This window comes from Marmota marmota, unplaced genomic scaffold, assembly GCF_001458135.2.
Source record: "Marmota marmota marmota unplaced genomic scaffold, marMar, whole genome shotgun sequence".
In the NCBI taxonomy this organism is placed as follows: domain Eukaryota; kingdom Metazoa; phylum Chordata; class Mammalia; order Rodentia; family Sciuridae; genus Marmota; species Marmota marmota.
In genome coordinates this window covers 21,347,486-21,374,568 of record NW_025999932.1, presented here as the reverse complement: position 1 = coordinate 21,374,568, position 27,083 = coordinate 21,347,486, and the positions used below count along the sequence as shown (strand labels likewise).

Below are 27,083 nucleotides of genomic sequence, written 5' to 3'. Positions count from 1 at the left end.
TTGGCATTATTATCTTTTCTTATAACATATTATATCTATGGTTTGTAAGGAAATATGCTATACATTTATGACTACATTTAGAAAAATTTTGTAATTTTTCCCAAGGTGTTTATTTTTAATACACCAATAAGAAGAGAAGCTCATTACCATTTTTGGCCATCAAAGTTTCAAAAATGATTTTCACAATTGACACAGCCAACAGCAGTTTTTTGCTCCTAAAAGAAAAAAAATAAGCAAATATAATCAATCATATGGAGTGCACGAAAACCCATGTTTTGGAAGTAGAATGATTGAAGAAATGAGGACAACAAAATAGAGATGTTAAACGGCAACCCTGTTTCTGACAGATGTCCCAAATTAACAATGCAGAGAGGAAGAAACAAAAGCAGGATCTTAGAGAGAGGGAGATGGGGGAAATTCACAAAGATATTTAAATGCAGAAAACATATAGTATTTCTTGGAGCAAGAAAACAACAGTCTAGGATATTTGTAGAAATCCTACAGCAAAAGGGATTAGGTATTGAAGAACTTTCCCAAACAGAGCAGGCAGGAAAGGGGGAGCAGGAGGAGCCCAGTACACCCATCAATCAATGCCTTCTTCAGAAACCTTCAATAGGAGCTGCAAAGTATGCTCAGCTTTGTCCTCTGCCTTGCTGTGTCCATCAGCAGATGGAATAGTCGGATCGTCTTGGAACAGTGTCTATGATGGCTGCAGGATAGGAGAGATGGAATAAGATGATTAGTGGCTGGCAACAATCAGAAGGAGAAAAGTCCCAGTGCACAAATTTCCTCAACATCCCATTGTGTATTACACCAATCAGAAAGAAGCTGTCAATTTCTGTCAATGAGGCAGAAAAATAGGTCTTCCACAGACAGCCAGGATAAAGCCTTGGAGAAGGACAGGAGGGGAGGAGGACATCAGGCCAACCTGAAAGGACACTATGGGTCTCAAAGACACCTTGAGATTCCCTACTCCCTGCTGGTGTTAAGCACAATGCCTTCTTCTGACCTAGAATGCCCGTTTGTGTTCCTCACAACACCTGTTTGTGTTCCTGCAACCACAACAGCCCTTCCTTAGTTACCCTTGCTCTTACCCCTAGCAATGCCCAACCACAAGAAGACTCCTACCCAAAATGCATCCTCTCTCTAAAGGACGTGTCAAAAACCACCAGGCGAGATTCATCTTCTTAATTGTGTAAATAAGAGGTTGAAATTACATACTCCTGATTGGCTTCTTAAACTCAAACCTTGAAGAGCCTGACTGGCCATCCCTGTGGATTTTACGACTCAAATTCACAAGATAAAGAACCCAATTGTCTAAATCCATGTCTAAATCTCGATGTATGGAGATATTGTATTTATAACACAGAATGAATTTTATACTCGACATTGAAATAATACAGAAACTCAGATGGGCTAAGTGTCTGAAATGCTATAATTACAGAGGACATTTGTGAGAGGAACAATGAAGCTAAAAGTTCTAACAAAATACAGCAAAAAAAGACAATCTAATGAGTGATACCCTAAAAATAAATGTTAATAGGAATAGCTAATATATACAATTTCTAACAAATAAGAAATTACTATTCAAAAACAGAAATAAGAGAAGGAAATACACAGAGAAATTATATATACATGCACACATTCACATACTCACATATACATGCAACAAAATGCAAGAAAAATTGGAAGCCTCACCCTGAAAAGGTCCACACAGAGCTCAGCAGGCTGAAGTAAAAAGAGCTCAATGCAGTCCCTGAATTTCAAAAAGAAAGGGAAACAAAGCCCACAAAAGCTTGCAAAAAGAAACAGAAAAACTGACACTAGAGACTCTCATGACTAGAGTAGCTACAAGAACACAGTAGAAGTCTGGTAAAAAAAAAATGATTTTGATTGAAAATTCAAAAATCAACTAATACAACAGCAAAATAAAGCATTTTCTCACCCAGAGATATTTAAGGATTCACAGAGAATGCTACTTAAGAAATAATTGTTATATCATGTATCACATGTATGCAGTCTACCCTCCATATCTGCAATAAATCAAGCATAGCTAGAAGATACTCAGAAAAATAAGTTATTTCTCTATAGAACATGTGTAGCCATTATTCCCTAAATAGTACAGTTCAACAACTATTCTCACAGCATTTACTAAGCATTGTACTAATTATTTTAAGTAGTCTGGAGATGAGTTAAAGCATATAACAGGATGTTTATGGGTTGCATGCAAATATTATGCCATAAAGGATTTGAATATATGGGGATTGTGATGTCAAGGAGGAAACTAAAAACAGAATGCTTTTTACCAGTGGCTGAGTGTGGGGAAAATTGTGAGATGTTGATCAAGGGGCACAAATTTCAGTTACACAGAATGAATGAGTTCTGGAGATGTGTGATAATATGACTACTTAAAAATACTGTAGTACACTTTGGAAAGGGGGTAGAGTTTGAGTGTTATAACCACACACAAAACAAAAAAGAAAATGGTAACTATGTGAAATAATGAATATTAATTTGCTTGATTTTAGTGATTATTTCCTAATGTATACCTCATGTATTTATAAGTATTTAAATACACACATTTTTTAATTGTTAAATTTATATACCTTAAGAAAGCTGGAAAAAAATGAATGTACTATGAGAATACTGCTAAGTAGATGGCATGCAGGATAGCAAGACAAAAATCTTAATCTCAGAAAGAGAACTTTTGCTTGCACCAGGAGGAGTATCCCACATTCCCCTAAACTTACAAATAGATTATGAATAGTATGAAGCTGAATGAACTGGGTGTGATCACAGCCAATTTCTTTGCAAAGAAGGTTGTGTGTTCTGAGAATATTAAGAGCATAAAGATTCCATCAATTTCAATACACTTTAATAAATTAGAATTATTCTCATAGAACAATTATCAGAATCATCTCATTGCAAGGAAAGAAAATAATTTTTGTTTGCATAGTTACAGATTTTTACTAAATTGAATTAATCTTTTTGCATATTTCAGGTAGAGAGCAGATGATCTTTACTTACAATGTCTAATCTCACTTTGAATATGAATTGTAAATGTCTAATAATTTTAGATATTTTAAGTATATGATATCACACTAATATATACTGGTTTCAATTTCATGTCCTAAATTTTTCCATTGTTAATTATTATATTCATAATAACCTCAATCCGAGCTCATGTCTCCAGTAATTTTTTGATTAATTTTTTAATAGCTCCTCATGTTTTTCTAATAAAGTTACTCATGAAGTAGGAATAGTAGCAACTTCCTCAGCTTGACAAAGGATATGAAAATACTAAACATTTTCCATCTCAGTTCAGGAATAAGGCAATATCTATTTTAGACTGTTCTGACAGTTTTGGAAAGAAAATTTGTCACAAAAATAGATCAAAATGTAACATTACCTCAAAAAATAATTATTTGCAAAAAATATAATCATCTATGTAGAGATTCATGGAATGTCTAAAAAGCAAACAAATGGAGATGTAAAATGAAAATTCTTATAGTGCCAATATTTGACTACAGCAAAATTGCAGAATATGAGATCGTGATACAAAATTCATTTATATTTTATATACCAGCAATAACCAAAAATAGAATTTTTAAAAATATTGTTTACAGTATCAATAAAATACTTTTTTCAGCAAAAGTAACTAACCACAAAGGAATATGTATAACATGATGGTGTTAGATAAACTTAAGTGTGAAGAGTACAAGTCCTGATTGGGAGATTGGAATATTTGTGTATTAGAAAACTTTGGATATGACTTTGTGTCATGTCAAAATCTCTTATACAGTTGATGAGCAAAGCCCCTGAAAATCATAGGGATATTAGAGAAATACCTTTCTTACACACTTTCGTGTCTATGTACCAATTTATATAAAATATTATATTATAACAAGGTGAATATTATTAACATTGATAGACGAATATTAGTTTTTATTATGTCCGTATTGTCATGGAACCATTATTTTTCAGATTGTATGGATAAATTTTAGCTGAGTTTACAAGCAAAATTTACACTTTAATACTTTCAAATATCATACAATTTAGGAACATCAAAAACTATCTGCACTAAGTGACATCAAAAAATTTACCATTTAACATGAATGATGTTATAACTGCTAATTCTACCATGATTCATTCAAAGAATTGGAAGAAATTTAAGTCCTTATGAAGAAGATGTCTTTGGGTTTTTTTTCTTAATAATTTGTATTCCATTTCAAGCTATAAAGGAGCCTTAAGCGAAAATGTACTTATCAATCACATTAAGATTATTTTATGTAGAAAGTATTAATTTTGTGATGCTTTGTGGTGGGATTTGCATTCTTTCATATTCACATTGATTTGTAAATGAATCTTTTGTACTCTGGAAGAAATCTTTCTGATAGCTTTCTGCTTTTATGAACAAGAACTTTTGTCACAAAATAAACATAGTGAATTTTATGTCATAGAATGTACTATAGTAATCCAAAAAGATATGTAAATCTCACCAAACTTCTTCTTTCTTGATGGTTTGCAATAATGGCTTGAAATAAACAAAGATATAGATATAGATAATTTATTTATTTATTTACTTATTGACTTAGTGTTTTTCAATAGGACATCTAGACATCATAGTTTCCTGGTAATTAATTTTTCTATTTTTTTTCTGTACTCATTCACTTGACCCCAGGAAGTCCAATATGAATAATTATTTTATACCTATTCCAGGATTTTAAAATTCTATGTAAAATCCAAACAAAAGATCTCTTTTCACTACAAATTTTTCTTTTTATTTTTATCTGTGATACAAATTGATCTGGAGAATATTTGATACAATTAAAATAAAAATTAGAAACTATCAAAAAATTAAAATAAAAATTAGCAAACTATCTGTTAAATCCTTATTAGACTTGATAAAACCATAGATTATGCTGATATGAAGAATTTTCAATTTATAAGTAGTGAGATAAAGAACATATTTTTAAAGAGTCACTGAGTGTGGGTAATTAAAGGAAACGAAGAAGAATTTTATTGCCCTAAAATCTCTTTACTTTTAATATAAAAATATAAGTAAATAATCCTTACAAGTGACAAGGTCTGTGCAGATTTTGCTGCTTATGTATAGAAGAGGCACATTTTCCTAAAACTACTGGAGCAAATTCTCTTGACATGTGTACATAAGAATGTTCAGTGTATCAAATTCATCATATGTGGTCTTTATCAATCAAAATTATATGTATTTCCCAATTTCTAATCAATGTGCTTTTGATATATACAAAACCCGGAGCCCAACATAAAAAAGTTTAATGACATTAATTATGAAATTCAATCTTTCTATATGATGACAATGTTTCCACCATATCTCCTCTACCACTTACTAACTGGCTGTCCATCATATTTTAAAAATAAAAAGCATATATTCCTTTAGTTTATTTTATGGTTTTATTGCTAGTGTATGTTTGCATACACATTTGAAAACAATACATATTCATTTATCCCTCAGTATTGGTTGGGTCATTGGTGCAAGGATACCCCTTGTACATCAAATCTGCAGATGCTCAAGTGCCCTTACTTAAAGTGCTATAGCATTTGAATATAAGCTAGTCACATTACACTGTGAATCATCTCTAGATTGCTTATAATACCTAATGCAAAGTGAAATTTTATTGCAAATAGTCAATATAGTTTTGGGAAAAATTACAAGAAACTAGTCCACATATATTGAGTATGGTTGCTAATAATTTCTCAAGTGTTTTCTGTTTATAATTGGTTGAATCCCCTGATATGGAATTTACAGATGAGGAGAGCAGATATATTTATCATTTAGTGGAACAAGGACGGTTCTAGACCCATGATTCATTGAACTCAGGGATAGAAGGAGAATGCATAGTTCATGATTCACATTACGCGGAGAAGACGGGGCTACAGGTTGGTTTCTTACAGGGCCAGTTGCTCCCAGGTGAAAGATGTATAGACATCAGGTGTGTCCGGTAATTTGGGGCTTGTTATCCTTTTTCAGACCAGACTGTTTTAGGAATAAGTGTAAGCCACGGTAACCAATATCCTTGCAATAATATATCTGATGACATTTTAATGAATGCATCTGTCAATTGGGTCCAAACTGAGAGAGTAAAACAAATATTTGAATATCCTATTAATCCTATTAATAATAATTCACTTACATGGTATCAGATGTGCTTACAAATAGACATCTAAAAACAAAGTGACAAAAAAATATTTAAACAGTTTTAGAAAAGAAGTTCTGCCTTTCTTCTTCCCTTGAAGTGGTCACGCAGCTAGTTGACGATCATTTCCAAAGGGAATCATTGTAGTAAAGAAAAATAATCAAGGCTGATACGTTCAAGAACAATTTTTCTCTAGAACAGAGATGCCGATATGGAGAACTTCCTTAATTATTCCTAGCATTACTTGTGTGTTCTCAATAAAAGAATAGATTTCTGTAAGAAATAACAGGCCATGAAAGACTATGCTAATTACTTTTCAGAAATTCCCAAAGTAGCCACATCTTGCACAGAACAACTTAACACTTCCTAAGTATCAAGCTGCTACTTCCCACAGAAACGGGAATCATAATATTGCCACTGAAAATGTTCATTAAACTAAATGAGGGTGCAATTAGCTTGCACAAAATCTTAAGTATTCCAATTTGCTGTCAAGAGAAATTGCACATCCAAAACATGTTTATTATCTCTAGTGTGTTAAAAACTTATGATTTCAGGAAATTTTTTTCATTCAGTCTTCAAACTAAAATTTCCATTTGAGTAGTGTAAAAAGTTTTATCCATTCAATCAAATATGCATAATAATAGTACTACATCATAGATATATATCTATATTGATGAGACAATATTTTCTCTTGATTTTATAATTTAAATCATAATACCATAAGACAATTAATCTTTATTTTCTCACCTAGTTATAATATCTTCTGCTTAAACTGACGACTTTATTTAAGGAAATAATTTGCATTATATTTTCATTAACATTGTGAAATCTTCATGCCATAAAATAATCTCTCTAGATAGATCAATAGATACTTAGATATTGCTTGTGCATGAGTATATGCTCTGAAAAAAATTAAAATGAACATCTGAAATCTAAAGAAAGTCAAGATAAATCTATTAATATAGTACATCTAACCAAGGTGGCACAGAGAGTTCCCATGGACACTGTACATCTTTCCTTTTTTTCCTAAGTATTATACATTAATATGGCATAACTGTCACCATTAATGATCAGATAGTTACACTTTATCATTAACTAAAGATCCCCTTTCTGTTCAGACTCCACTTTGTTCTTCACTTTCTGTTCAGCTGTTAGTGCAAGCTATCACACTGAACTTAGTCAATTAGGATTCTCTTGGATGTGACCACTTCTTTGGTTTTCATGAACTTGAGCATTTTGGGGAGCGCTGGTTAGGCATTTTATAACACATTCTTCACTTGGTAGGTCTTACTCTATTTGTTTGGCACCTGTTTCCTGGAGGAAGATGAGAGGCAAAACTGTCCTCATCAAATTCCCAGGAGTACCCAATACCTGTGTGACTTAAGATTGTGCTGCTAAATTCGACCATCTGGTTGAGGTCCTGCTGTTTCTCACCTGTAAAGGTACACATTTATAATTTTATCCCTGGTCATATGACACTCTTTAGAAAGAAGTGCAGTTCATACCTTTTAAACAGCAGTGCTCTACTGTTTTATCAGCTGCTTGACACAGCCAATGTCAATGTGGTATAGTTGGTGGTTCACTGGATTCAACTACAGGTATAAGTAGAAGCAGAGTGTATACTAAATTGCATTATTTTTGTAGATTTGTTTTTAAAACCTGGGAGTAAGGGAAATTACCACAACTGAACAAAATAGTAATATTTGTAAGTGATTCAGAAGTGAACATTTCACCCCTCAACAATGGGGAAATTCTTTCACGTATATGAGTGTACCTCCTTGAGAAGGGATTATTTACATAAGTTATTTGGGATTCTTTATCTTTGGAACTACATCTATTTTTCTATCACTTATATATTTATCCTATAATTTATCTAATCAGTATAGATTTATGGTTATTTATTTTATATTTTTTATTTTTATACTTATTTTATCCACCACTACATTATTTGATTTGTTGAGAGTCCATTTGATTGGTGCCTAAGTCCCTTAGACATTACTGTGGATTTTGGAGCTGCCTTAATATCTTGTACTTAATGTCTGGTATAACAAAATGCTGTGCATTCATATATTCTTTGGCAAGCCTTAGAATCTTCCATTTTGACCTTTTATTTAATGAGGGGGCATTGTCTTATTTCACTTACCATGATAGCTCCAGTTCTATCCTTTTACCAGCAAATGTTATAATGTTCTTTATGGCTAAGTAATACTCCTTTGTGTGTATACACCACATTTTCTTTATTCATTATTCTGTTAAAGGGCACCCAGATTGACCCCCATAGCTTAGCTATTTGAATGATGCTACTATAAATATAGATTTAATGTTTTCCCTGATATGTTGAAGTTAAATCACAATAAGAGGCAGTGAAGAATAAAGTTCAGTGGATTAGACAAAGGGACCATATATTAAAATATTTCCAGTAGCTTATGATTTCCCTGAGTCTCACATGTTCAAAGCCTCCTATACCATCAAAATAAGTAAAATAAAATAAACAACAAATTAACAACAAAAATAAAACAAACTTTTACAACAACTGATATCTTTTGCCATCTCTGTATTTTTGCATTTTCCAGCATATCACACAAATGAAATCATATAACATACAGTCTTTTATGCCTTATTTTTTTCATTTAGCTATATACATTTAAGATTCATCATTTTTTACTGTGACTTAATAGCTTAATCCCTTTTATTTCTAAATACTATCCCTTTGTATGGATGTGTCATTCCTTTATCTGTATGCCTATTGAAGAACATCTTGGCTGGTCCTGGTTGTTGGTGATTATAAACATAGCTGCTATAAATATCCACATGCCTGTATTTATGTGCATACACATTTTCAAACCCATTGGGTATTTACTTAGGAGCAGGATTGCTGATATTACAGTAAAACTGTTTAGTTTTCTAAAAAATTTGCAAACTTTCTTTCAAAGTGCCTGTACTATTTTGCATTTCAACCAGCAATTAGTAAGGATTTTTATTTCTCCTCCATTCTCTCTTCCTGTAACTTTATGAATGCCCATAACATATATACCAAAGCACAACTAAAACATTTGAAAATCTATAATGGATTGATGTATCATTGAAGAATATAAAGTAATAAAATTGGTGAAACATTGAATTTTAAATTGATATTATGTTTGAATTCAAAGACTGTCTAGATATGTCTTTAAAAAGACATCAGTCAGTTATATTATGTAAGTTTTATCAAACCACTGAAAAGTTGAAAATTAAATATTCACCAAATTGTTTAAAGCATAGAATACTAATTATAAAATGAAATAACTTAAGTAGCAAAGAAGAACAAAATAGCACAAAGTTCATATTGCAATTTCAAATACAAAAATATATGTGAAATTATTAAAGATTTTTCTTGGAAAAATCAACTGCAGCAGAATAATAAAAGAAAATCAGTGTTGTGATTTATTAGAAACTTTCAGGAATGTAAAGAAAAATAACCACAAGGCATTTTATTAATATTTAATACTTTCACATTTCAAAAGAATGATTTTTTTCTAATATCATCTATATTTCCATTCTTCAACATCATTTCATATATTTGTCATTATTTCCTCATAAATAATAAAGCGGATATGTATGTAAGTATAAAATATATTACTGTGTCAGAGATGAAGGTGGAAAACAGGAGGAAAGGTTTGTTGCACAATCTATACAATGTATATAAAATTTTTAGGTATGGTTTCAAAACTTGTGATTGACAGAAATTTTGTCTGTGACTTACAGATTTATTCCCCTGATATTGCACTGTGTAACAGACTGACTTGCAGGTAGAAATACAAAAAGGCCCAGAATTTAACCAATGATTCATAGTTCAAATGTACTTACACTTCTCATTCACACTCATACATAAGACACAAAGATCACTACTATGTATAACTAGAAATGGACTCTACAAAACTTTTTCGGGTAAAGGTATTGGATACACAATATTTGCTTAATAAGAAACAATATTCTCTCTGCAACCTTTAACTTATCAAATTGTAACTTCACTAGTTACAAACCATGATTCTAGATCTGGAATAATATCACCAGAAAAATATATCTATTAAATATTAATTTTATGCTAAAATGTAACCTCTCTCTCCAGATTTGAGCATCATTAACATGATATCTATTATTCCCAGAAAAAGAAAACCAAGATGATAAGTACCCTCTGTGACCTCTGCTTTGTCCTGTTAGCATTTATTGGTCATGACATGTAAGTATTGTGAAGGTGGCTTCTGCAATAAAGCCAGTGGTAAAATGAATATTTTAAAAGTTAAGTGCCCTAAATACACATTCTTGAAAAGAATTTTTTAAAAAAATTATTCTTGCCTGTTAAAAATCTACAGTAAACTATAAATCATCTTGATGTTTATACCTAGAAAACTTTCCAGATTTTCATTGTATCAACTGTGACTAATGTTTTCCAAAATGAAAATAGCTTTGAACATCAAAACTAGTATACACCTCCATATATTTGAGTTCTTACTTTTAACTTTTGTTAGGTATAAAAATATATGTCAAGCATTATGAAGAAATTTTGACACAGCAATGGATTATGAAGAATTAATAATTTAGCTGGGTGTACTGGCAGAGGCCTGCTGGTCAGGAGACTGAAATAGGAGAATCCTTTTAGTCCAGCATAGATGGGTAACACAGCAAAAACTTTTCTCTCAAAAAATAATATTTTCTAACTCATAGACATACCTATATTAACTTAGATGTTTTACTTTAAATATTATGCCTTACTATGAGGTTATAGAAGCATATATCATAAGTCTTGGGCCTTCTGTTTCTATTTAATTAACAAAAACATATTTTTCTATGCAACAAAGTTAACCATAAATGCTTTAGAAAATATATTCTGAATATATTACTTTTTAGGAGATGGTGATTTTTTTTAAATTTTTTATTGTTGGTTGTTCAAAACATTACATATTTCTTGATATATCATATTTCACACTTTGATTGGGAGATGGTGATTTTAAAACTTAAAACATTTGTATCATTTGTTTTATACTCTAAAACAAAGAGAAAAAGAAAAAAAAGAATCAGTTATGTTTCTAATTGATAGCATAGTGTTTACAATCAATAGAAAAATAATGATAGGAATTTAAAATATATTTATTGAACCAATATTTGCATTAATTTAGCATAGAAATAAGTATAGCTCAATAATTATGTATCCTATATTTCCTAATGTTATCCATGATCTTCTCAAAATAATAATTAAGAATCATATATATTCAAATTCTTCTATATTTGTATATGGTTTATGAGTTGATTTCTTGCTTCTCTTTCATATAATCAGATTACATATATACTACTGTCAATACATTAAAAATTGAGATGATACTTTCACTTTAAGGAAAGTCAAGCACTGTTAGTACTACCAACACATTTCCCCTGAGACATTACTTACAAAAGAAAATTAAGCGAAGATGTGAGTGTATTGTTTTATTACAAAACTTAAATCTATGTGCTGGGTATATAAATCAAGCAAACAAATAAACCATAGTCTAGCTATAGAAGTCATCTTTATTTCAAATGTTTGGCATTGTGAGTTTATTTTGTGAAATATTTTTTAAAAGAATATCCTACATAATATTTGGGTCCATTAAATTCCTCACCCAACTAATATTTAGTAAAATAAATAAGAGGTATATTATGTAAGCGTAATGATGGAGCTGAAAACTCAAAGATGTCTGTAAAATAATCACTGCTTTTGAAAAGTCAACATAGTGAAGGGTAAAACATTTATATATAAGAAAAATGGCACAAGTGAGTCATCCATGCTGTGAAACAAAATTCATAAATCACCTATAAAGTTGTATTGATAATTCACATAATCAGTGTGTGGACATTACAGATACAGATAAATAATCAGGTAGTTACACAGGCAATACTTAAAAGCTTTACTTTGTCTCTCTTACATAGCACATCTGAGTGGGGCAGGTATAGTTTTGGACCCTTTCATCGGTTGTACAAGGATTTAAACAAACTTAGAACAGATGCCCCTTCTCATGAGTGCCTCTGGATTCTGTTTCTATATGCATTATTCCTCTACTACATATATATTTGGCTTCATTTTATATTCTAATAAAAGTTTACAATAATTAGTAGGTAAATTATTTTTTCCCCAAGATGTCATCTTTCTCAGATGTGGGTAGGGGAGTGGTGGTGGCGCTCTAGAAATTTCATTAGCACTGCATTAAATAGCTTAAATTTAATTTTACAGATAAAAAATCATTATCTGTAAATACAATTATTTAGTTTATTAGATGAAATAATTATAAAAGCATCAAATTTGTGTATCATATTTCTTCATACATACCCAATTTAATCTATTCCATAAGCTAGTACCTTAAAAGACTGAAATTTGAAATGCTGGGATTTTCAAATTAAACACTATAGTATTTCATGCTATGTATGTTGTTGCTCATGTAAATTTCAGTTTTTTAATTAGGTTACCAGGGTGCTGTAATCAAAGCAACATGCTTCCTAATTAAGAACTCAGTTCAAATTTTAGCTAATCTATGTGGTGTGTGATCTCTAGAGCATAAACTTTCCTATCTTGAAATCAGTTTCATTTATGTCAAGTTTCTATGAGATTTAATTTAAATAGTAACTTTTGCAATAAATATTGCATAGGATAATTATCTACAAATGTTAGTTTCTATCCATTCAAGAGTATCTTTCATTTAAAATAATTTTTTAAACTATGTGTTTTAGTAATAATTGCTGTGACAGGGAAAAACTCTCCATGTCAGTACATGGCAGCACTGCATGTGCATGTGCGCGCACACGCACACACACACACACAAACACACACACACACACACAAACACACACCTACACATAATTCAATGATCAGTAAATTCATAAACTTTCATTTACCCAATCGTAATTAATTCTTTTCTGCAATGCCTGTAGAAAATTTTATCTTAAGTTTATGCCTTAACTCATCAAAAATATCTGACATTATTTAAAAATTGTCTAGGACCATATAGTTGCTATTTTTGTCAAATAACAGGGGTTGATAAAGTATTCATAGAATTTTTAAAGAAATTTATATTTATTTCACATAATATTTTAGAAAATCCTAAATGCTGACAGATTTACAAAAAAAAAATCTAAAGTTCATTTTCATCCTTCTATGATTTCACAATTGTTTGATCCTACTAGTTGTCTACATTAACGTAGAATAATTTCTGTGTTATTTGACAGAGAAAACTAAATATCACAAAGAAATTTCTACTTTGAAAATAATTTTAAAAATTATAAATGGCACTTGAAATCTATTGAATTATGGCAGCAAAAATTAGAGAATTCTTCCTAGTCTTTATGGTTTGGATTTTGTTTAACTGTGTTCATCAAGGGTTCATGTCTTAGGAGTCCGGCCCCAAGTTTTGCTTATAATCAATATTAGCTTATTTGTGCATTATCATGAAATGAATGATGTTTTGGAAATGTAGGATTATTGAACTTATGCAATACATTGAATGGTTATCACTGAGAAGCTGACTGTTTTATTTTGCTAGTAACTTCCTCCATATTATCTATTTCTTCATATTTCTATATTACTTGTCATTTATGACAAAACATTTTTTCGTTTTTCTGCAAAAAACCTGCTTGAGAAAATGGGAAATATTGGAATAAATGTATTATTTTAATTAATCCAAGCCTCCAACTTGAGCATCAGCATTTTCCTAGAATTATTTGAATTATTTTCTTTTGTTCACAAATCCCTGTGGCAAAAATACACAAAACATGTGCTGCATCTGCCTGTTAGCTCTACTGTTTTATCAGCTGCTTGACACAGCCAATGTCAATGTATAGTTGGTGGTTCACTGGATTCAACTACAGGTATAGTTAGAAGAAGAGTGTATACTAAATTGCATTGTTTTTGTAGATTCTTTTTAAAGCTGGGAGTAAGGGAAATTACCACAACTGAACAAAATAGTAATATTTGTAAGTGAAGCAAAAGTGAACATTTTACCCCTTAACAATGGGGAAATTCTTTCATATATATGAGTGTGAAGGGGCCTAGGGTTTCTGACTTTCTACTCCAGTATATAGCCAGACAGATTAGTTTCAATGCTAGTTTTCCACTTTTTGTAATTGAAAAATTATAAAAATAATGAGGCCTGCCTAAGCATTTTACTTCTGTAGAATCAATAAAATAACAGTTAGCACATAGTTGAATTAAGAATTTGCAGACAACTAAAGAATATGCAACTTGGTTAACATAGCTGGCATTTGTTAAATACTCAGTGAATGTAACTTTAACCAATTATGTTATTTTTCAAATAAAAAGATAGATATTTTAAAATCACTTATTTTGATAAAGATTTTACCTAATGATTCTATGACTTTACCAAGTAATAAATATCCTGTAACATAAAAATATATTCATTCGCTAATTGATAGGATATTTTTCTACCAGCTTTTGTCAAAAATTTTTGCAAATTATATCAGGTATTGATATTTTACATATCTTTAGAACATCAAAGGTAAATCCAGGATAAATAATGACTGGGGCAGGTCTGAGAGGGACAAGTGGGGAATGTCAATCTAACTCTGATTTTGAGGACTATATTCATTTGGTAATTTAAATTTTTTAATTATTTGCCTTCAAACAATTGTCAGTGTATTAAACTATAATGCTTTTATAAATTTATTGTAGATATCAAAGAAATGTAAAGACAATGATTAAAAAAACGGATTTGAAAATTAATTGTTATGACAAACACATATCGCCTTAAAGTGATCCAACTTATGCACCATAATTAAGGCATCCAGAAAAAAATAGTAATATTTTTCTTATTTTATATTGCCTTATTATCATTTTAATAAGTTCAACACTTAAAATAATTTTTCTGATCCTTTAGGTAGTGCAGATTAATTTTTTATACTTTTTATTAAAACATTTTTATTTTCCCATAGAGATTCAAATTGCCCTCTGCTGTCTTTCACCTGGGATGCATTTCCTTCCTTTTTAGGAGCAAATAATGTATTTGCATGTTGTCCATATTTTTGGAACAGTTTGCTTGCTTATATTAAAATGTGATAGAGTCAGGCTTATATTAAACAAGAACTTTAAGGAATAGAGAATCACTTTTCTGTATTATAGTATTATATTTTCTGTACTAACAAAGTTTTAACACACATTTAAATATTGTTTTATATAAAATTAATACCCCAGTTAATAAAAACCCCTAAAAGTGAAAATTACAAAGGAGCTGAGCAGGTAAAAATTTCTTTAAAACCAAGTTCATTTGTTACCAGACACCGGAACAGAGGCCTGAAACAGAGAGGCCCTGCTCTGTGGGTCCAAACAGACCAGACTCTGGCCACCCACTACCTAAAGAGTCCATCAGAGTGGTGGTGAAACACAAAAGGAGTTTAATTCCAGTGGGGCCATACTAGGAAGGTAGCAATTTTAGCAAACTCCTAAGAAAAGTGCCTTTGAGTTATTAACAATGATATAGGAAGTAGTAGCAGAGGGAACAAGAAGTAGGCATAGACAAGCAGTATGATCAAACCTTGTTCTGGTTAATTATTATTATTTCTGTGGCATTGCTGGTGGCTCCCTGTTCCTGGAATTTTGGAAAAGCTAGGGAGTAGAAATGAGTCTGAGGAAGAGCAGGTCAAAGGAACAAACTGGGTCAAGACAATGACTGGGTCCTCCTTCATATTCTCAATTTTAACAGGGCCCCTGCTACCCTATGATAATTTTTCCAAGTATTATTTCCATTGGAGTTTGTATATCCAATTATTAATTTTCTCTCAAAAACATTGCTATGAAAGTATTTCTTGTAACCTAAAATGAATGCCTGATAAATGATTTAATAATATTACCTGTTTTAATGGTTATATGTGGTTATCAACTGTGTAGAAAAAAAAAATGAGAAAAAACAATGACTACATTTTAGGGGAGAAAAACCTGTAAAATAGGTTTTACATATAATTTAAAATACAACTCTCCTTTGAATAAATAATTTAACATTGTAATCAGGATTTCATTGATTTGTCAGTCCCATATGCCCCACCATATTGATATAAAATAAACCCAAAGCAAAATATAGATGAGAGGAAAAATGTTCCCCATCTCACTTTGCAAAATACCACTTTTCTCATCCCATTTGACTCTATGCAGAGCTGAAAGTTGAGCAGCAATTTTTAGAGTTATGTTGATTGGGATAATCTTCTTCATGATGTGCTGATCTCAAAAGCCTGGTATCCCTGGGGTTGAATTTGGAAAGATGTAAATTGGTTTCCTAACACTACATTTTGCAATGTGTAAATTAATAACTTGACATTTCACAGCTGTTTTAAAGGCTGTGCTTTAAAGAATGAAATATCAATCACAAATATACATCTACCCAGAAATGTCAAATCCCACCCAAATGAATACCGCTGCAAATTAGCAGCAGGTCACATTGCTCTGCTGTCTTTCACCTGTGATGCATTCTCCTTCTTTTCAGGTTAAGAGCTCCCCTGGAGAGGCTTAAACCTATTTTCTACCTCATATAAAAGATGGGTGGTGAGCAGCTTTAATAACAGAACATAGTAACCAAATGCTAAACGTATTCAAGAGAGGCAGTGTGGTATAGTAAAAGATGAAATTAAACTAGGGGTTGAAATGCCTGGAATGAATTCCCAAGCCTGTACTCGGGAATTATTTAGATTTAGGCCTCTCATGAACACAATTTTCACGTCTTCAATATTGGCCTTCCCTGTTTCACAGGGTTATCTAAGATTGCCTTGCCTCTCCCAGGGACTTACAAAGTTAGTATGAGCTAATAAAAATTCAATATTAATTTTATATAAAAACTTAGAGAATTACAAGGGATTACTAATGCAAAGAACAATGTTTTCTTTCCCATTATAGATATTTATGTCAAGGCACGTATCCTGTTCATGACAGCACTAGGGACATGTCGGTCTGTCTCATATAAGGAATAATTTGTAAAACAAACCATCATTCAGAGACCAAATCCATGTGAATAAATTTAGGCCAGAGCTGCTTAACTACATTTCTGTCTACAGGATTGCTCTCATCTCTTTGATTTTCAAAATATAGTTCAAATTTTGTGGCTCTAATATGTTAGATTCTCAGGTAGTGACTCATCCTTGTAATTCTTTAAAATATTTCTTAACTTTTACTCTCTGCAAGTAGTGTGAATTAGCATTGGACTAAATTTGTACATTCCCAACTGTATGAATTACAGATATTCTGGCTCAGCTTTAGGAACCGAGGCATGTATACCTTAATTCATGCATACTTTTCTCACAAAATATGTGGTTGACAATCAACATTCAGACTCTGAATGGACTGTATTAAGTTGAGACTTGGGAATAGTTTGTACCATTGTTCACTGTATAACTTGAAAACAGGAATAAGGCTTTATTCAATTGTATGCATCCTAGGCTTCTAGCACAGTGGTCCATGCTCAGAAGGGATTTAATAGTAACTGAATGAGTGAGTGAATGAATGAATGAATATACATAATTGCATATTGTCCTGTAATTAATTTCACTTAGCTCTGAAAAAAATCAGCAATTCTTTTCATTTTAAAGAGTTATTAATATGAAAAATGCTCTTAAGGAAATATATCCAATGATTCAGTAATGTCCCCATTGGAATAAATTGTGCTGAACTTTTTTTTTAATTTTTTTTTTTTTAAGATAAAGAGAGATTTTTTTTAAATATTTATTTATTTATTTTTTTAGTTTTCGGTGGACACAACATCTTTATTTTATTTTTATGTAGTGCTGAGGATCGAACCCAGCACCCCGCACATGCCAGGTGAGCACATTACCGATTGAACCACATACCCAGCTCCTATGCTGAACTTTTTAAGTATTAATATTTTGTTCAAAGAAGTTATGTACATACTTATGGTTCCATACTTAGTTTTCTGAGGAATTTTCATATTGATTACCAGAGTGGTTGTACTAATTTACAGTCCCACCAACAGTGTGAAAGTATTCTTTTTCTCCACATCCTCTCTGGCATTTATTATTATTTGTATTCTTGATGACTACCAAACTGTGGAATCACTGTAGGTGGCCATCACCCATGAATAGATAAAGAAAATATTGTATATATGCATAATGAAGTTTTATTCAACCATAAAGAAAAATGAAAGTATGTAATTTGCATGAAAATGGATGGAACTAGACACCATCATGTTAAATGAGATAAGTTAAAGTCAGAAGGTAAAAGGTCTTATGCTTTCTCGCATGTGTGGAAGCTAGAAATAAAAATGGAAAAGAATGTTATTGAAAGCAAACCTCATGAAAATCAAAGGGAGATCAGTAGAGGAAATGGATCAAGGGGTAGAAGGTGGGGAGGAAGAAGGGAAGTGTTGGGGAGTGACATTGGCCAAATTATGTTGTTATTTTGTGAATGCGTGAATATGTAATGACAAATCCCATCATTGTGTACAACTATAATGCACTAATTTTAAAAATGTGGGGGTGGGGAAGATATGTATAAGGGCTGCTGATGTAGCACAGTGGGAGGGTATTTGCACAGCATATGTGAAGCCCTGAGTTCAATCCCAATATCACAGAAATACAAGCCAAAAATCATATATGGAAGAGTAATTGAAACTTTGCAGAAATCACATGGTATAGAAACTTTATATGTTTTAATATTTGATGTTTTATGAGTATAATGAGTGAATCATACTAGTGAGTGATTAAAACATGTAAAGAGTATATCATGTTCATATTAATTACTTTAATTGGAATCAATTACTCATGTAGGATTTGCCATTATTATTTCATAAGTTATTTTGATTTAATTCTGTTTTGAATTATGAGAAACAAGGTACTCATAAATTAAAATAAAAATAGATCCTCTTCCTTATGTGATATTCAAGAGAGCCAGGGAAGTCTTAATTAGCAGTGCTCTTGTAAACTGGGGCAAGAAACTATGCATCATTCAAAGGTGCTATTAAGCATTAAAATTCATTAGAAAATACACACCTGTAGGAATTATAGAAATGATTTAAGGATCTTGATTTCATATTTATTGTAATTTTAATAAAATTATGTGTTGTCCACTCAGATTGCTTTAACAAAAATGTACTATTGATCAAAAACAGAATTTTTTGATATTTTTCACACTTTTGGAGGCTGGAAATCTGAAACTAAGGTGCTAACAGGTTGAGCCTTTGGTCAGAGCCCATTTCCTCATAGATCATGTCTTTCTGCTGTGTCCACAGTGGTGGAAAGGGCAAGGAAGATCTACAAGGTCTCTAATGTCCTGCTCATGAGGACACTGCCTTTGTGATCTAATCAAATCCTAAAATCTCCACCCTCTGATGCCATCATATCAGGGGTTTAGGATTTCAACATAAGAACTATGGAGAACACAGAAATTAAGACAATAGTGGATAATTTATAAATTCTCTATGATCCACTATGCACTTCTCCATTTTTGTAAGTTGTACCAGGATGATTACATCAATTAACATCAAAGCACTAAAAATATTATTGTTTCTTGTCTTAGAATGAAATTATATTCACATAATTATCTCCCCACTAATACAAAGTAAAACCTTGGTTTATAATCTTCACACTAATATAAAACCAATTTTGAACATATAATGATTAAATGGAGGTTTTCTAACACATAGTAGGACTTGGCTTGCCTTCCTGTGAAGAAGCAAGTACAAGGAAATGATGGGATGCCATAATTAAATGCAAAACCTAATTGGGTTCTGATAGCCTACGAAGTCATAATTTGAAATGCAGGGCTGGGGATGTGGCTCAAGCGGTAGCGCGCTTGCCTGGCATGCGTGCGGCCCGGGTTCGATCCTCAGCACCACATACAAGCAAAGATGTTGTGTCCGCCGAAAACTAAAAAATAAATATTAAAATTCTCTCTCTCTCTCTCTCCCTTTAAAAAAAAAAGAAAAAAATTATTCATTAAAAAAAATAATAATTTGAAATGCAGATTATTTTTTTATATCTTGTAAGGGAATAATTATCAGATATGGTTATTCAATTTTGGGAGCACGGGCATGCACATCCCATCTCATATATATACATCTTTCATTAAACAAGACTGACAGTCAACTTTCAGGCCATGAAGAGATGATCTAGTTCTGTGGACTCTATTGATAAGGGCCTCGAATCGTTTTGCCACATTCTCTAAGACTACCTCTCAGTCATATCCTGCTTTCTCTGGAGCAGGATTTTATTATTCTGATCCTATCTACAAAGGTTTAAGGAAATCAAACAAATCAGAAGTAAATTTCAGGCAGTTTTTTTTTCAGTTTCTAGTCCAAATTCTTATTATCTCAGAATTTTATCTTATTTGTTTAATTGGTAATAGTGGAAGAAAGACAACTTGGCCTAGGATAAATCATCTTTAAAGTTAGAAAATGCTAATAAAAGTGGAATTGCAAATATTTTTCTGAAGATTTTGACTATATACATCAAAATCTTCATAAAATGCATCAACATATTCTAATAATTTCTACTTTTAGAAATTTATTTTTAAATAAATTAAAATTAAATTTGAATTAAAACTCCACATTAGATACAACCATAAGAATGGGGTAATAATTAGAATAATTTAAACTCTATGTGTGTATAATATGTCAAAATACACTCTACTGTCATGTATATCTAAAAAGAAAAAGGAAAAAATACAAAACAGCTTACATACTAAATGTGTGTGTGTGTCTGTGTGTTTGTGTGTGTGTGTGTGTATTACAGACAAACTGAAATGAACATTGGAAACCTCAAAATGCAGAAAACAAAAAGGGAAAATACATTAAGGTGCAGTTTTTATTCCCATTTTTAATTACACAATTAAGTTAAACAGTCTAAGAACATGATGCACATGATGTACTGTGTGACTGAACATACTGGAAAAGCAATGTTAGCAGATGAGTACACAGATGTTCCTAATTACTGGTAATTGCTAAAAATTATCTTTTTTTAGTTATAGTTGGACATAATAACTTTATTTATTTATTTAAATGTGGTTTGAGGATGGAACCCAGGGCCTTGCACATGCCAGGTGAACATTCCACAGCTAAGCCACAACCTCAGCCCAAAAGATTATCTTTTACAATCTATATCTTCTTTATTTTCCAAAGCAATCATTTGTCTTCTGAAAATAAATTTTGTGATCAAAATTTGATGAAAGAAAATAGTTCTTATGAATAAGAAAGATATTAAGATAATCTTATGATGAAATTTCATCATCAGAAATCATCCTAAAAATAACACAAAGAGTTCTTTCCTCAGATTTAAGTAAAATGAAAACAAAGTTATATTTGTAAAAGTCAATATTAAAAGTAAGTCGAGTATGCAACATTTAAAAGATTATGAAGTAAAACTTCCTGTGTATCTTAGAAGATTTAATGGACTTGAAAATGAAGAGAAGACTGAAAACAAGACTATGAGAGGAAATGCACAATATTTCAAGTGTTTTTAAGTTGAAATACTGTAAAAAAAGATCATTTCTAACTATAAGAGTTATTTATATTAATTTTAAATGCACATATTAATTTAAAATTCTTAAAATGTAAGTAATTTACCTTTAGCATTCATGACACACAGTATACATGGAAGGAGAAAGCAAGAAAGCAAAGAGAGAGAGAGAGAGAATAAGCAAATATCAAATTTAATCATATGTATGTGAATTCTTTCATGCATTTGATACTTTTTCTAAACAATAGTTAACTAACCATTTTTGTTCTATGATATTACACTTTCTATCACTAGTATCCTTCCATTAATATTGCTATTTTTGCCATTTATATTGATATGAATATACTGTATTAAATAGTATCTTCCATTAAGACCTTTACATATTCATCTAATTCTTATAATACTTCCAAAATTAGGTATAGATATTGCCTTTTAAAAGATGAGGAATATTAAGACTTTCATCCAGGCCACTGTTAGGTAGCTGAACAACAAATAAATGTGCTTATTTTCTTTCTCATTCCTTATAAGTGCATTATCATTATCATATTGATTTACAAAGACTCATGTATGTTTTCAAATTATATAGAGATTGAAATAGATTGTTCAATTTAAGCTTGTCAAAAACCCTTTAAATTTTCCAAATGTAGTAGTTGAAACTTGAATAAGGAAATACTTGAAACCTATATAAAATGTTTGAAAACTAATAATTGACTCTATTAATAAATGCCATTGAAAAAATGTAAAGAATCATACTCCACACTCAGTATCTGGTATTCTTGGGCATGCTGCTCCATTTCTTTTCCAGTAGAAGAGAAATGAGGAGGCTTGTCATTGTGACTGAATAAGATATTGAGGGCTCCTAACTGTCCATGGTGAGTAGTGGAAGGAGAACAAATGTGACTTGTTAGTAGTGGTAGCAACAGTGCTGGCAGCAGCACTGGTAGTGTTGTCTTTGGGCATCATACAAAAATATTTGGGGAGTCCTGCAGGAGTCTATAAACCATGTCAATAAAGTTACTCCCTACAGTATGAAATATAGCAAGAGTGGTCACAAAAGACTTTTTTAAACAGTACTGTATTTTTTTCTAGCACCAACACTACCTATTCAATAAATATTTCAAACATTCTCAAATTCTTTCCCAATAATTATATTTGTATTTCTCAAAATAATGAATTTACTATCAGAAAGACTTTTGTTTCTCCTTGCACTATGGTTCAAACTCAGGGTTGTTTTACCACAGAGCTACATTGCCAAATATAAATGCACACACATACACACACACATTAGTTTGAGACACAGTCTCACTACAGTGCTGAGGCTGGACTCCATAACTTGTGATCCTCATATCTCAGATCTTGAGTCCTCCAGTCTCAGGGATTATAGGAGTGTACCACCCCACCAGGCGAGAACTTTTGATTTCTCCTGAACTCTTCTTTGTACTCTAATAATCCTTGTTTATGCCATTATTCTCCAATGATAGGAAAAGAGGTTTTAAAGTAGATGTCACTGATATCTGAAACAAGATTCAATCTTCTCTCACTCCCAAATGGAGGAGTGACCTAGCTCTCAATGTATAACAGAGATAGGACAGACTTTTTAATATGGTAAATATTCATAGATAAAACCTTTTTTGTAGTATTCAATGATTTTTAAGAGTGAAGAAAATTAATGCCTTATCTGAAATACAGGTGGTAAAGATTTTCTCCCATTCTGTAGGATCTCAGGTCACATTCTTGATTGTTTCTTTGCTATGAAGAAGCTTTTTGATACATTCCATTTATTGATTCTTAATTTTACTTCTTGTGCTTTAGGAGTCTTATTGAGGAAGTCAATTCTGAAGCAGACATTATGTAGAACTGGGCCTACTTTTTCTTCTAGTAAGCACAGGATCTCTGGTCTAATGCCAAGGTCCTTGATCCACTTAGAGTTGAGTTTTGTGCAGGGTGAGAGAGAGGGATTCAATTTCATTCTTCTACATAAGGATTTCCAGTTTTCCCAGCACCATTTTTTGAACAAGGTATCCTTTCTTCAATATATGTTTATGGCACCTTTGTCTAAGATGAGATAACTGTTTTGATGCAGGTGTGTCTCTGTATCTTCTATTCTGTCCCATTGGTCTTCATGTCTGCTTTGGTACCAAGACTATGATGTTCGGCAAAGGATCTGAATAGGCCCTTAAAGGTAGAAGAAATACAAATGGTCAAAAAATATGAAAAAATATTCAACATCTCTAGAAATTAGAGAAATGCAACAGAACTACACTGAGATTCCATCTCACTCCAGTCAGAATGGCAATTATAAGGAATACAATTAACAACAATGTTGATGAGGATGTTGGGAGAAAGGTAATATCATACAGTGTTTGTGGGATTGCAAGGTGGCACAACCACTATTGAAAGCAGCATGGAGATACTCAGAAAACTTGGAAAGGAACCACCATTTGACCCATGTATCTTGATCCATATCCCAAAAAACTTAAAAACAGCATACTAGAATGGCACAGCCAAATAAATATTTATGGTAGCTCCACTTATAATAGCCAAACGATGGAAACAACCTAGGTGTTCTTCTACAGATTAACAGATAAAGAAAATGTAATATATATACAATGCATTATTATTCAGCCATAAAGAAGAATGAAATAATGGCACTTGCAGGTGAATGGGTGGAACTAGAGAATATCATGCTAAGTGAAATAAGCCAACCCCCCAAACCAAAGGCTGAATGTTCTCTCTGATTTGTGCATGCTAACCCAAAACAAGGGAGTTTGCAGAAGCTTAAAAAATCCAGTAGATTTAACAAAGGAAAACAAAGGGTAGGGAAGGGGAAGGCAAATAGGAAAGACAGTAGAACTAATCAGTCATAACTTTCCTAGCCTTGTATTTGAATACATGAGCAGAGTAACTGTGTATAATCATCATGTATAATCAAAGAGGGGATCCTAAATACAATAAGTTATACTGCATGTATAATTTGCGAAAATGTATTCTACTCTCGTGTATACCTGAAAAGAACAAATTAACAAATTTTATCTTCTAAAGAAGATAAATTAGAGTAAACATATTTCTATTTCACACAAATATTAAAAAAAAAGTGCCAATAAAATAATGGGCCAAAGGCCATGCCTGTAGGGGGTAATTATTGTGGGAAATGATTAAATGGCAATCTTTGCTTTTAATACACAGCTGAAGATTCATTTCTGGTACAGTTAGTTGAGCCAGTGTCCTAGAGGTATCTTTCTGATTCCCATCACACATCATTTCTGTCATGTAGGACAAGCTCATTTGGTCCTTTTGACCAGTAGTGAGGATTTGAATGATGTGTAGAGTGAATCAGGGACGATTTGGCTGGTGCCACTGAATCCTTTTTTTCTAAAAGCCTGTTAAGCATTCTATAAAAGCTTAAATTTTGGCTTTCTCAGTTGAATTGTCAGGATGCAACATCATGCCTTGCTTTTGCGATTCTTCAAGTCTGTGTCTAACTTTTGTGCATCTGTCATGCCCATCACACAATCTGGAATTACTTCTGCCTCCTTGACTATATCCTGAATATACAAATAATCCTCTTTTTCTGATTTTGAGCATTTCTTGGATACAAATCACAACCCAAATAATACAACTTAGGAATCTATTATTTTATTCATTCTCTCAATTTAGAAAGAAAGTCCCCCAACCAACAATAAAAATTAAAACAACAACAACAACAACAACAAAACCCCTGGGTTCAATCCCCAGTAATAAAAACAAAAAGAATGTCAGAAATTAATTGAGATAATACATGTAAAGCTTTTCACACAGTGCTACATAAAAAAAAAGAATATATGAGGAAAGGATGTGGGGGTGGGGAATGGAAATTGAAATCAAATTGCTTTCACATATGATTTTTTTTCAAAATGAACCCAAATATTAAATGTAACTATAATGCTCTAATAAAACAGTTTATTCTTAAACTTAAAAAAAAGAAAGAAAGTCCCCCAGATCTCTAATATCACTTTTAAAGTTGTCTTAGCCACCACATAGTTAACAATTTTTAGAACTAAAATAGTTAAATATTTTAATAGTTAAAATAAATAAATCAAATAGTTGCATACTTTCAGAATTTCTGTTATGGCATTGTAATATTGAGTTGTGTATATTTGTCCATTCACCTGTCTTTGTAAGAACATTTACAGTTTTTTTTTTTCCAAATCCAACTGCATAAATCTGGTTCTATGTAAACTTAGTTTTATCTTCAAAGGACATAGGGACTTCCATCAATCATTCTTGTGCCCTAATTTTCTGAACAATAAAACCTGCCAATTTCTCCTCCTATATTGTATTATCACAATCCACTCTCGAAAATATGAATGAGCTTCATTCTGAATCTGAACTTGCTTCATGAAGCAAAGCATTTTATGTTGCAGCTGAAGAGTAACTTCCCTTATTAAAAAAATATAGTGGTATTCTGTAATCAATAGAATTTCAACAAATTTTTATGGAAATGGAAGTAAGAGATAGGAGAGGGACAGAGCAAACATTCAAAATATTGTCCATAGAAAATCAATCAATATTTTCATATAATATGTCATCCCTAAACAGTTATAATAATTTTATTTATAGAAAAAAATCACATTGATTTTTAATTAAATTCCTAGCTTATTTTTAATCTCTAGATTAAAAAAAAATAAATTAAAGACATGTTTTGAGGACAGGGGATTTTCTGTATGACAACTAAATACCAACTATATTATATATAATATATTGTCCTTGATTTTCACTTTTTCTGTAATGATACACACTACATCATTTCAAATATTGTCTATTTCCATACATAGAAAATTTTAAGTTCAAGATGGCTCAACCAAGACACCTAGTTAGTGTCTTTTGCCAATAAAGTATTTGAAGTCACCAAAAGCTCTTGATGTTCATCCAAATGTTTTTTTCTTAGGGAGAATTTTACTAAGCAAAAGATGTTCTAAGAGATATTTACTTTTCAAATTCAGTAATAAATTCAATGTCAATTTCTAAGAATTCATCTGATTAGTCATTTTTTCACTGAGTAATAAGAGCTGATTATAACCACCTTATTTATATTCATTGAAAATGTACTATGTGCATAAATCATGATCAAAACCTTTAATTTCTCTCTAAAATAGACCCAATTCTGATTGTTGGATATCATAATTCTTACACAATAATTTTTTTCTTTTATTTGCATTTTCATCAAGAGACAGCCGAAACTAACAACTCACAATGTGAAGCTCTCTTTTGTTAACTCCTTTCGTCATAACAAAAGTTAGTGACAGACACTTAGCCTTTTCTCTAGTATTTAGAAAAAAAATGCTCTTTATATCGCTCTTCTGTAATCACTGAATTCTTTAAAATGACTTCCATCTCTGTTCCACACCCTAACAAAAAAAGAAAGAAAGTCAGTGCCAGCACAAAAAAAAAAAAAAAAAAAAA

The 27,083-nt window shown here is 31.6% G+C and overlaps 1 long non-coding RNA gene across 9 annotated transcripts in view; it reads right to left on the bottom strand.

The window, feature by feature from the left end:
- LOC125616089 overlaps window positions 1-27,083 on the bottom strand; it is a 307,484-nt gene that overhangs the window by 5,473 nt on the left and 274,928 nt on the right. For 7 of the 9 annotated variants that reach the window (XR_007346710.1, XR_007346713.1, XR_007346711.1 and 4 more), the window contains one exon: window positions 148-709. This is a non-coding gene — a long non-coding RNA (uncharacterized LOC125616089). Of the gene's footprint in view, window positions 1-147; window positions 710-20,792; window positions 23,817-27,083 lie in introns of those variants that run through there. The other 2 variants (XR_007346707.1, XR_007346706.1) reach the window with 2 other exon arrangements.